Source organism: Pezoporus wallicus, unplaced genomic scaffold (genome assembly GCF_028554395.1).
Source record: "Pezoporus wallicus isolate ANWC-B61680 ecotype Strahan unplaced genomic scaffold, APGP_CSIRO_Pwel_v1 contig_3181, whole genome shotgun sequence".
Taxonomy (NCBI): Eukaryota; Metazoa; Chordata; class Aves; order Psittaciformes; family Psittacidae; genus Pezoporus; species Pezoporus wallicus.
The window spans coordinates 6308622-6319361 of NW_026641700.1; positions in this window are offsets into that span (position 1 = coordinate 6308622).

Here is a 10740-nt window from a genome sequence, read left to right on the forward strand (position 1 = left end):
CCAGCCAGCAGTGCCATTGTCCAGCCGAGCAGGCAATCACCATAGCTACTGTAAGAATTGTCTTTCTAAAACAACCCAACTGAACAGCAGATTGGTATTTTCCACATTAGGTTATGTGCTGCAACATGCAAATCTGGCACTTTAACCAGATGAAGCAGAAAGTGGGGCTCTCAGAGTTCTTTAGTGCTCTTCCTCTGGGTTTTGTTTTCTTTTTTCTTGAGACAGTAGCTGTATTACAGTGTCCACCAGCATGCTCTGAGGCAGAAATAGCCCTCCAGGCCCTTTCTCTTCACTTTCAATGTCTGCCTCCATTTTTGGTTTTCTCTGGGGAGGAGAAGAGCTGTGCTGGTATATGGTGATCTAAGGGAATAATTTGAAATATGTGTGATATTGCTGTGGGCAGCTGTGTAATTGAGAAGGAGACTTTTGAGACACCCAGGTAACAGGTCATGCTGTGAAACATTTCCAAAGGAAGCATCTAGACTAACTCATGAGTATTACAATATTATGCCTGCTCTGTTTCTCCTAGTGGACAAGTGATTTATTTTGTATTCACAGAGTAGTAATAACTTAATGAGTATTTGCCCCATATATATGTAGCTACCTAAGCATCTTCTCTGTTTGCTCTCTTCTGTATTTTCATTTCTTGTGATTAATGCAGGTTTTTTTCCCAGTCACTTCCCCGACAGATTTTCAGTCAATTCGTTGATGTTGCTGAAACCAAGCTTTCAAAATGGATGAGTTGGGCCCCTGAAGATCCCAAGTCTGTCTTAAAATAGTAGTATTAAAAAAGTCTTTTAAATTCATTATTTCATACTGAAGCTCTTAGGGATTGTGTTTTCATTTTGCTACCAAGATTTTCTTTTCTGTTATGTGGTGGTCCTTTTTTACTTTTAAGTCAAAGCCAAGATCCTTATTGTGTTGTTTGAATGCTGAAGCTGTTGCTCTAGGAAAAGATCCAACTATCATAAGACTCGGAGTAAAACTAACAGGAGCTGGCAATACACTTAGCTGTAAGTCACTCCTTCAGAGCCCTGTTTGTGCTGTTTCTGCTCCACAGTAAATGATTTTACTTTGGTCTTAGTTGTAGTTGGAAAACAACTTTTTTTGACATGTTTGTTATTTCAAGTAAAAGTTATTCCAGTTCACCTGAACACTAAATAGCTGAAATGTTTTTGAGCATGATCTTTTGTGTGTAGTCCTATGGTATTTACAAAATATGAGTTTCTGGTATAATCTTAGGAAGAATAAGGATTTTGCATCCCCTAGGAAAAATCAGATTTTTCAAGGGAATTTTTGGGGGGTTTTATTTAGTATTTAATACACTGAGATAGGTACTGCTCAACAGTTCTCATTTCTGCCTGTGTCTGATCATAGGCCCATTGTTGCATCTTTCTCTGGAAATCACATACCTACGCAAAGCCAATGTAAATATTGTTTGGTATTTATTCGATCTTTCAGACGATGACCTCTAACAGAGCTGGTGTACTGCAGCATGAATGTATCATATCACACCATGACAGAGGACCGGTTTTGTAGCTTGTAACAGATTTTAAGATTATAGAAATATAGAAAGTAGTAGGTAAAATATGACCCTTACATATCCTACCTTTTCTGTCATTGTGGTAGAATACACTTATTTGACTACTGTTATGCAGAGGCTTCTGTGACCCCCCAGTGCAGTGCATAGCAGAGGTATTACTGTGTTGGTGGATTCTGGTGTACATCCCTTAGCTTGGTAAGGAGAACCAGACTTTGAATTTAGATATGGAAACAGTCATGAGGCAGAGATACAGACAAACCAACTGTCAGAGCGCCATTTCAGAGTTAGTAAAGAAAGCTGCTCTCCTAGAGGCTGAGATGAACTGTGCCAGCACACCAGGTAAGTCCATCAGAGCAGAACTGACTGTCCCACGGCAGACCAAGGGTCTCTTTGGTCCCATTCCATCCCCAGCTCTGCCCTGCAGCTAATGGATAGATTTTCTAATACTGGTCTGGGTAAGGGTAGGGAGGCAAATTCTTACCCTGAATAAATCATGGGTGATGAATGTGCTAGAGTGAAGAGCTCTTGCTTTTCCTTTTGAAGAAGGGGTTAATACTAACTCACAATCTCTCTTCTCATGCAGAACTACTCAAGATAAAGCTATTTCTTGGAAGAATACCCTTAGGAAGTCAGTGACCTAGAAGGAGCTTGGCATAGAATTGCCTTTTAGCCTTAACTGTGATATTCGCTGCTGTGCTCTCCATACACAAATAGTTTTTGACAGGCTTTGCAAGCAGCCCGGGGTCATAGCCTGCGAGCTTTCCTTGGGCAAGTAAAAGCTGTGGAGGCAGGAACTTAATCCATTTCTTGTTGAGACAAACAGCAGAATTCCCACACTCTGGGATGATGCACAGTGGGACACTGATGGGCAAATGCAACCCCTCATAGGACTGTGAAAAGGACATGGCAAGCAGCAAAAGATGAGCCCTGGCGGGGATGGTTCATGAAGTTTAAGCAGTCCTTTGAACTGGAACCAAGACTGTTTTTAATATCCCTTGACAAGAGGCCAGGAGGAGAGCAGGTGACGGTACACCAAGCTGACATCCTGCCTTGGGCATCAAAATATGTTTCTGTGGCCACTGCTTCTCTCCACTGCAAGCTGCATCGTAAGGTAGGGATGTGGTTTTGCTGTAGAAGCAAAGTGAGCAGCAGAGGGCTGATGCCTAAGCCCTTCCTATAGGGTTTGCTCTGTATGTACACTGAGAGCACATGGTGGTGGGGCAGCCTGGGAGTGTGCTGGTTCATGGCCCACCTCCTCCTGTTTCTGAGAGAAAGGGCTTTCTCCCCACCCCAGCTCTTTGGTCAGGCATTAATCTGAGAACTTGTTTCTTGCTCAGTAAACCTAGCAATGGGACAATGTATGGAAGATATACTCTGAAGAAGTTAACATAGTCCCTACAAAACACTCTGATCCTTGCAAATGCTTTTTGTTTTTTTTTTTTCCCTTGATAGTTTTTTCAAGTCTGGGATTTTTATAACTGAAGAATTCAAATAAATCAGCAACCGGAGAAAATGCCAAACAACCGCAGTCAGGCTTTCTTAGCATTTGAAAGTAACAGACCCCTTTCTCAAGATCTTATGCCTAACAGGATCTGATTGCACTTTCTCAGCCAGAGAATTTCTGTCAGTACCTCTGCCAAATGCACGGTCTCATGGAGGGAGGGTTTGATAGCGATCCAGGTTAAGGCAGCCTCTTCATTCAGAGACAGTGACTGCCAGCCCCACACAGGCTGTAGCAGGGCCACCCAAATGTCGAGTTTCCACTGAGGAAGGCCAAATTCCCCATACTCTTTTTATTTTTGCAACCCTAACAGGGCCGTGTCCTTGGTTTCTTTCCATGCCAAATAAAGAGTCTGCACATTTTGTCTAGTTCAATTTTGCACCATTGAGGCGTTTATACCAGGAGCACCTGCAGAAATAGAGGTCTGAAGAGAGAGATGCATTTCTGACAGGTTAATCAACCCGAGCAGTGAGAAATTATTGTGCTAGATCTGTAAACACATTTTCAGGTTGCCTTGCAAGGGCAGCCTGTGAAGATTAAATTGGCTGGGGATGCTCTGAGCCCTAGGCACAGAGTACCCGGGGAGACGTGGCTAATATAAAATGCTCCAAGCTAGATCCTGCCATCCAGCACAGCCGTGTAAATCTGGAGTAACTCGGGCTGCTTTGGGCATGCTACTTAAGATCCACTTCACCCAACAGAAGGGCAGAATTTAAATGAATTACCCATGAGCAGAGAATAAAGACCGTGTTCAGTAAATAATAGATTTCTGGAGTTCCTGCCCTTCATGACTCTCTCTCATAAATATTTCAGACTCTGTCTGGTTGCTGCTTCACTGTGTCAGCCAAAGATCAGGCTGGGCAAGTGCATTTTGGTGTCATTCACATCAGAGGCTCAGGGTGAGGCAGAACCACAGACAAAACCCTGATTTCTTAAGAGCATGATGCAGTCCTCACCAGAGCGGTATCTGAAGTACCAAGGGCACGTTCTGTAACTGCTCTTGGTTATTCTCTCACTGAACTGAAAAATAGGAGAAAGGGGAAGCAATTTTAAATCAATAGAACTCAGTTTGGTACAAAAGTGTCAGCTGAAGCATGTCAGTATTTATGAGATTATTAATTTCATTCTGAAGAAGTCAATGTAAGATATCACAGTATTTCTCACCCTGCCCAATCCCTCCACGCAGGCTGGTGCTTGGCACCAATCCGTGAGTAGGTTTTGTTCATCCAAAACTTAATTTTTCAGGGGACTTTACTCGGGGAGTAATGAGTCTGATTTCTCTTTTTGTGCATACGTGCTGGATTCTTTCTGTTCACTTACTTTGTTCAGCAGCAATACAATCTCTTATTAAAACACCCTCCAGAGACTTGATAAGACTCAACCTCTATCACCGTAACTTGCTTCATAACCTGAACGCATCCCTACTGTGTTACACCCACTCTCGATGCTCCTAGCCAGTTGTCCAATGCTAACTGAGAAGCAAAATGCCTCAGTGAGATTTGAAGAGCTACATCCATGCCTGGAGACACAATGACTGTTAGAAAATAGCATTTTTAGAAAATCTGAAACCACTCACTTTGAATATTCTGCTTTCTCATTGAGTTGACTCTTGTATTTTAAACCTGTCCGATGGGTTTTATCAATGTGAAATACTGTTTACTTTTGCTCATTCTTGCACTATCCAGACCTTTACCATGCAGATGCTTTCCAGTATTTTCCCTGATATTTAGCATATTGTAATTGATTGCTCATGACTGCCATGAAATGACAATGCCAAGACTGTCCATAGTTCACAATATAGATGGTTTGCTGGTGGAAATTCCACCATTTTTTTCATGATAGCCAGTCCAGCAGAAAGCTCAGTGAGATGAGCCTCTCAAATAGGGCAGGGAGGAGACGTCAAGAATAGATTTGTGCGTATTTGTGACATGCCCAGCCAGGAAAAGAGAAGTATTGGTCTCAGTAGATCAAATGACCACCTGTACATTCTCACAGTCTGAGAAATAACCTCTGTCCTGCCACTTATGCTGTTAGTTGCTCTCCTGTGTTTTCCATTAGGATTGTCATTCTGTTGCCAAAAAGAAGGAAAAAGGATCCATCTCTCCTGCGTTCTTGCTGGCTGAACAAGCCATTGTCCACATCAAGGTTTTTTTTTTTAATTTGACTATTTATTTTGCAGGTGTGCTTTAAACATTTTTAATAATATAATTGCACTGATGAGACCTATAAAGGAGCATGTATAAATTGCTCTTGCCCTTTTTACAGCCTAATATTCTCCTTGGTTCAGAGGGGGAAATGGGTGGCCTGGCAGAACCAGATCCACACAGGGTGTGTGGGGGGTTAATGGTACCGGCACTGCTGCAATGATCTGCCTAAGGGCTGCAGATAAAAAACAACCATTTTTTGTTGTAAAGGATCAGAATGAGGGTTATATGGAGGGACAGAGTTTCATGGTCTGCAGTACATTTCCAATGTTCCAATGTTCATCATGCCAAGAGTCTATTGAGAAACAGAAAATTAGGGGTTAAACCTTCATCTGCAGAGTCACCTTGAAACCCCATAATGTAAGATCAGTGATTGAGGATAGCTGTTTGCTAAAAAGATTACTGACGGGCATAAAACAGTAGCTGTAAGTATATTTTGTCTTAGATATTTTCCTGGCAGACTAAAGTCTTTCACTGAGTTATGCAGTAGCAGCCCTGGATTTGGATAGCTTGTGCTCAGAATAATAGTAGGGTGTTTTTTGGGGTGCCAGAGGGGAGAAAAGGTAGCGCTTTTTTAAGTCAGTGCACTGTAATTTTCTTTGGTTAGCACAAAAGCATTCTGCACTCCACAAATGGAGAGGCCCGTTTCAGTTTCTTCTTCTGCAGTATTCTGTACAAGAGGGAAGAAGATGAGATAACTCTTCCTGGATAATATCCAAGATGTTAATTAAAGAAATGGCACTTCTACATTCACTCGTTACTGGCTGGAGTTCATGGCCATACTGGTATTTCATGTCTTGCTTTCAGGTTAAGATCTTTTCAAGATGATCTTTTCTAGAAACCCTTTCTTGTTCTGCCACTAGAGGTCCTAATGATAATAAGAAAAGGAGGCACAAAAAGCAATAAGGAAATACCTATGTATTTGGCACTGGAGAATTCTTGCAAGGTGGACCTGAGTATCAGGTCACTGAAACCCCCCATTAGTTAGCTGACAGCATGGGTTAGTGCTAGGCACACTGGAGGAACAGCATCTGCCTGTTGGACCCAAAAGATTAGCTTTGTCTCTGTTCCAGAGTGATTTTCATGCGTTCCTGCCGTGCCCTAGAGGAGTGGGAGGTACGCTTTGCTTACACTTGGGCGATACACAGCTAATTTGTCATGCCACCCAAGTTAGAACAGGGAGGGATGAGCTGTGGATGATGGCTTTGAGGTTGCTTGGATCTACCTGACAAGTGAAATGCGAGGGTCAGCCAAGAGTTTATCAAATGCCATGGTACTGAACAGCAGGGCAGCTGCTGAAGCAGCTTTGAGGACTTGCTTCTGGTTCCTTAATCCTCAGTCTCCTGCTTTGTCCTTTCCCAGCCAGAGCTTGCTCTTGTACGTAGGGAGAGATGAAAAATCACCCCAGGTGCCAAGGAGAGCAAAGAGAAAGCAAATGGCCTGAATGCGTGAAAGTTTAGAGAAAAGCGTTCCCTGCCAGGCATGCCATTAGCAGCCAGTACTTGCAACATAATCCTGGGGCTGCTGTTATTGTTGTAGCCCTGTTGCCTTGCTGTACAGTGCTTCAGTGCTGTAAAAAGAAATGGGTGGACATACCTGGGAACTGAAATTAAATCCAGCTTTTCCCATTTGCCATTTTTCTCTATTATATTAAAATTTGAATGTTGATTTTTCGCATTCTGCTGAGTCTGCAGTCTTTGACAGCATGTAATTGTTCTAAACGTGTTCACTAAAGAATAATAAAATCCATTGGCAAAGAAAATTCCAGCAAAACAATTTCTTATCAAAATCTGCCAGCTTGCTGAAAGCAATGCATCAGGTATCCCAGAGGAAAACATTCCTTCTTACAATGGGATGACAAGGAAGCGGAGCCCATCACCTTGCCATGGGCAGCCTGGCCTGGGGACCTCTCTCATCATGACTCTAATGAGCATCCCAGCTCTGTTTCAGAAAATAAAGGAAACACTTGGTCTTGTTCCATACTGAAACCAAACTGAACTCAGTAACCCTGGAAATTCTGCAAAATGGAATTACCACTTTCTGCCAAGCTTGAGCATCATGTTACAGTGCCTAACGTTGAATGAAAACTTAGAAAATACTGTATTTTTCTGAAACGATGGGCATTTTCTTGTAATTAGCAAATTGTGGCTCTTTGTACTTATTCTGCTTATCAAGTTACTTCACAGTGTCAAGACCTGTTTTGTTTCAGCCGTCCCTCGCATCACTGATTTAAGAGTTGTTCTTGGCACTAGGAAACCTTAGGGGTGCTGTCCCGGGCTGCACGCAGGAGGTTGTTCCAACAGCAGGAACTGGAGCTGAAACTGTTCATTGTTTATGTAAAACTAAATGTTATTTCCTTAGCGCCAGCACCAGGCTCTGTTCCTGAGGCTGTATGTGCACATATCTGCACAGGCACCGCAGCCTGAGCACGGTGTGTTGCACTAGGAAATTAATGTTTCCTTTGCTTCTGCAAATAAAGGCATCCACGGCACACTGCCCTGAAGAAGCAGCTCTTGCCAGCACTGGGGAGCTGATGGTGATCCATCAGCTGAACAACATAAACTCAGGAAGCATTTGTGCCTCAGTCACACTGAGGGTCTTCCAGGCTATATCCTTTGTTGACTTATTTGTAAGTAACAGCAGCTCTTGGCAGCCCAGGTGATGTTTTTGATGGGTATGACGCATACACCAATTAGATAAGATGACAAAAAGCCAGTGTTTTAGATAGAAAATTTGGCCAATGAGAACTGCAAGGCTTCTTTTTAGTTGGTGTGATGAGTTTTATGTCTGCCCACTTGAAATACTGTGATTATCAAACTGTCTCTTTGTTCACTGCTTGGCTTTTGACTTCTAAGCAGGCAAAGCAGGCAGTGTATACTATAAAATGTAAAGAAAAAGAAGATGCTGCTAATGCACTGAACTGTCTTCTCTATAGGACTGTTTGGCATTAAACATTTTAGTTTGGCTACAGCTTTTGACCCCTTTTCATTCCTTCAATCCCAAACCCTATGTATAAATGGTGATTGACAGAATACTCTGTGTTTGAAGCAGCCTCACAATGGCTTGTACTCAAGATATAAATATCTGATGTTCCAAGTCTTGAGAGATGAACTCCTGATGTATTGAAGTACCAGCTGATTTTCTTTCATATCTGCAATTAAATTCTTCATATAAATGTCACATTACATGATGAGAAAGAGACTGTAAAACCCCCAGTTTTCACCTAGTAGCATATTAAGGTCAGAAGTTGAGAAAAAAATCCTGTGAAAAACATGACACTGAAGGATGTAATCCTTTAAAGGTTGTTTATGCCTATGACAATATAAATTACATTATTAGATTATTTTTTATCAGTGTGTAAGACTGAGAGACTAATAAATACATGGCAAAGAAGAGAGATTTGTGGTAGGAATCTTAACTAATCACTAATAACTAATACATTAAATATTTTTAAATATATTATGTATGCATATTTTTAAAAATGGATCATTTTCACCATTTTCTCAATTTGCAACACAAAATTACTGTTAGTGTAAATACATATCATAGTATTGCCAAAGGGCATGGACTTTAGCAAAGGTCATTGTGTAGCTACTTAGAAACTGAATGTTGTATTCAGCCTTTAGGCTGCTCTGCATGTACCTTGGGTTCAAGCAAAAAAGAAGAACCTTGCTAACAATCCTGACATCTATATCTGTTCTGTATGGTGGAAATTCTGCTGTAACTTTCTAGTCTATTCATCAGAAAGAGGTAGGAAATTTGTCATTAATAACAGCGTTAACATCTTCAAAATATTACAGACTTTTCTGAAAATTCACGTTCTTACTGTGATGGGATGAGGTTACGCAGTCACACAGCATCCTCACAGTGGGGTCTCTCAGTCTGTGAACAAAGATGCTATCTTAGGAAGAGTGCTGCTGGATGTAAGCTTATCTGAGGAAACTGCAGATGGTAGCAAGGAAGTCTGGTTTTGGCTGTCTTCTCTATGCCTGAACCCAAGCCAGATCTGGGGGGAACTGAAAGAGGTGGGCACTGGGATTGGGCTCCTGGAAGCGATTTTAGCCTGGGTGCCCTCTGGGTGATGTTCCTTCCACCTAACTCCCATTTAAAGGCTACATATGCCATCTAAATTAATCATTAAGACTCCCTCTGATCAGTAGAGAAAGTGAGCGCTTCTAGATAGTGACTGACCCATCTTCTTTAAATACATTACCTTTGGAAGAGGTCTCTGCTAACTAGTAGAAGCAGCCTAAACAATTCACTTAGTTGTTGCTGTTCTTCAGGGGGTTGCAGTTAACAGAGATGAATCCTGTCCATATTTAATGCATAATAATCTCCAAGTGGGATAGCTGTTTTGCTAAAAAAAAAACTAACCCACCATTTGCAGCTAGAAAGACATCAACCCCACTGTGCCTGTTACCCCAAGTCATGGAGCCAGACTGTTTTTCTAGTACATCCTCCCCAGCCACCTGGTGAAGAAGCAGCTGTAAGCTGTCTCAATGGTGTGCCAGGGATTGTGCTTTCCAGAGATTCCACTTCTGTAGTCCCTATTCAGACCTTTTCACTGAAACTTGATAGGAATTTTGACACAGGACTATAAAGACAAACCCCCTCCAAGAAGCGAGTGGAGACAGGATCCTCCTGTACATTCCTGTAAGGCCATTATGTGATGGCTAAATGGAGGCTTTCCAACAGGGTTCTTTTGCAGCTATTATGGAGCATAAGGAAAAAGAACCATCGACCAATCATATCACAATGGACAGAAATACAACATTTCATTGTGCACTGGTATACTTTATTCAGGGCAGAAGTGTGCAGTTTGCATAGCTGAAAAACATAAGCCAAGTTACCAGTATTTGCAAGACACTCCTTTTTCACATTTCACAGTCACTCTTCCAATACATTTGTAATTTGAATCAAATTGCTGGAGATCAAATGAGATACAAAGGCGGAATTTGAAAGCTCTCACTCACGTCACCTTCCAACTGTTATGAAAATCTAGGCTGTTACTGTCCTTGTTCTGATTGCCTCAGCATAACCCCATTCCTTCCTGGGGAAATCTGTAATAGAAGCTATTGCATTTTAGGAAGCAGACAGTATTACAGCTGCATCAGCGTCTCTAAGGGAGGACCTGGAGGCACTGACAGATACCCTGAACATTTCTGTGCTACAGGATTTATCCTAACAGTTGCTTTAACCTTCCCCCTGTTCAAACTTCAGGTTAATACATGGAACAAATGCTGCTATTCTGTTTCCCTGCACTAGTGATGACACCTCACCTAACAGGACAAGCCCCAGACTTTGCCAATACTGATTGAATCGACTAGGTTTACGTTTAAAAGTAAGTTGAAGATTACTTCAGGCTTTTATGTTCTTCCATTTCCAGTGATCTGGAAGACGAATAAACCAGGCTATTTAGTAAGCGCTGTCAACTGAAAGGTGACCTGTTCTTGAATCTGGCCTTTTATCTCAGCTTCATGGGTGGGTTTGGC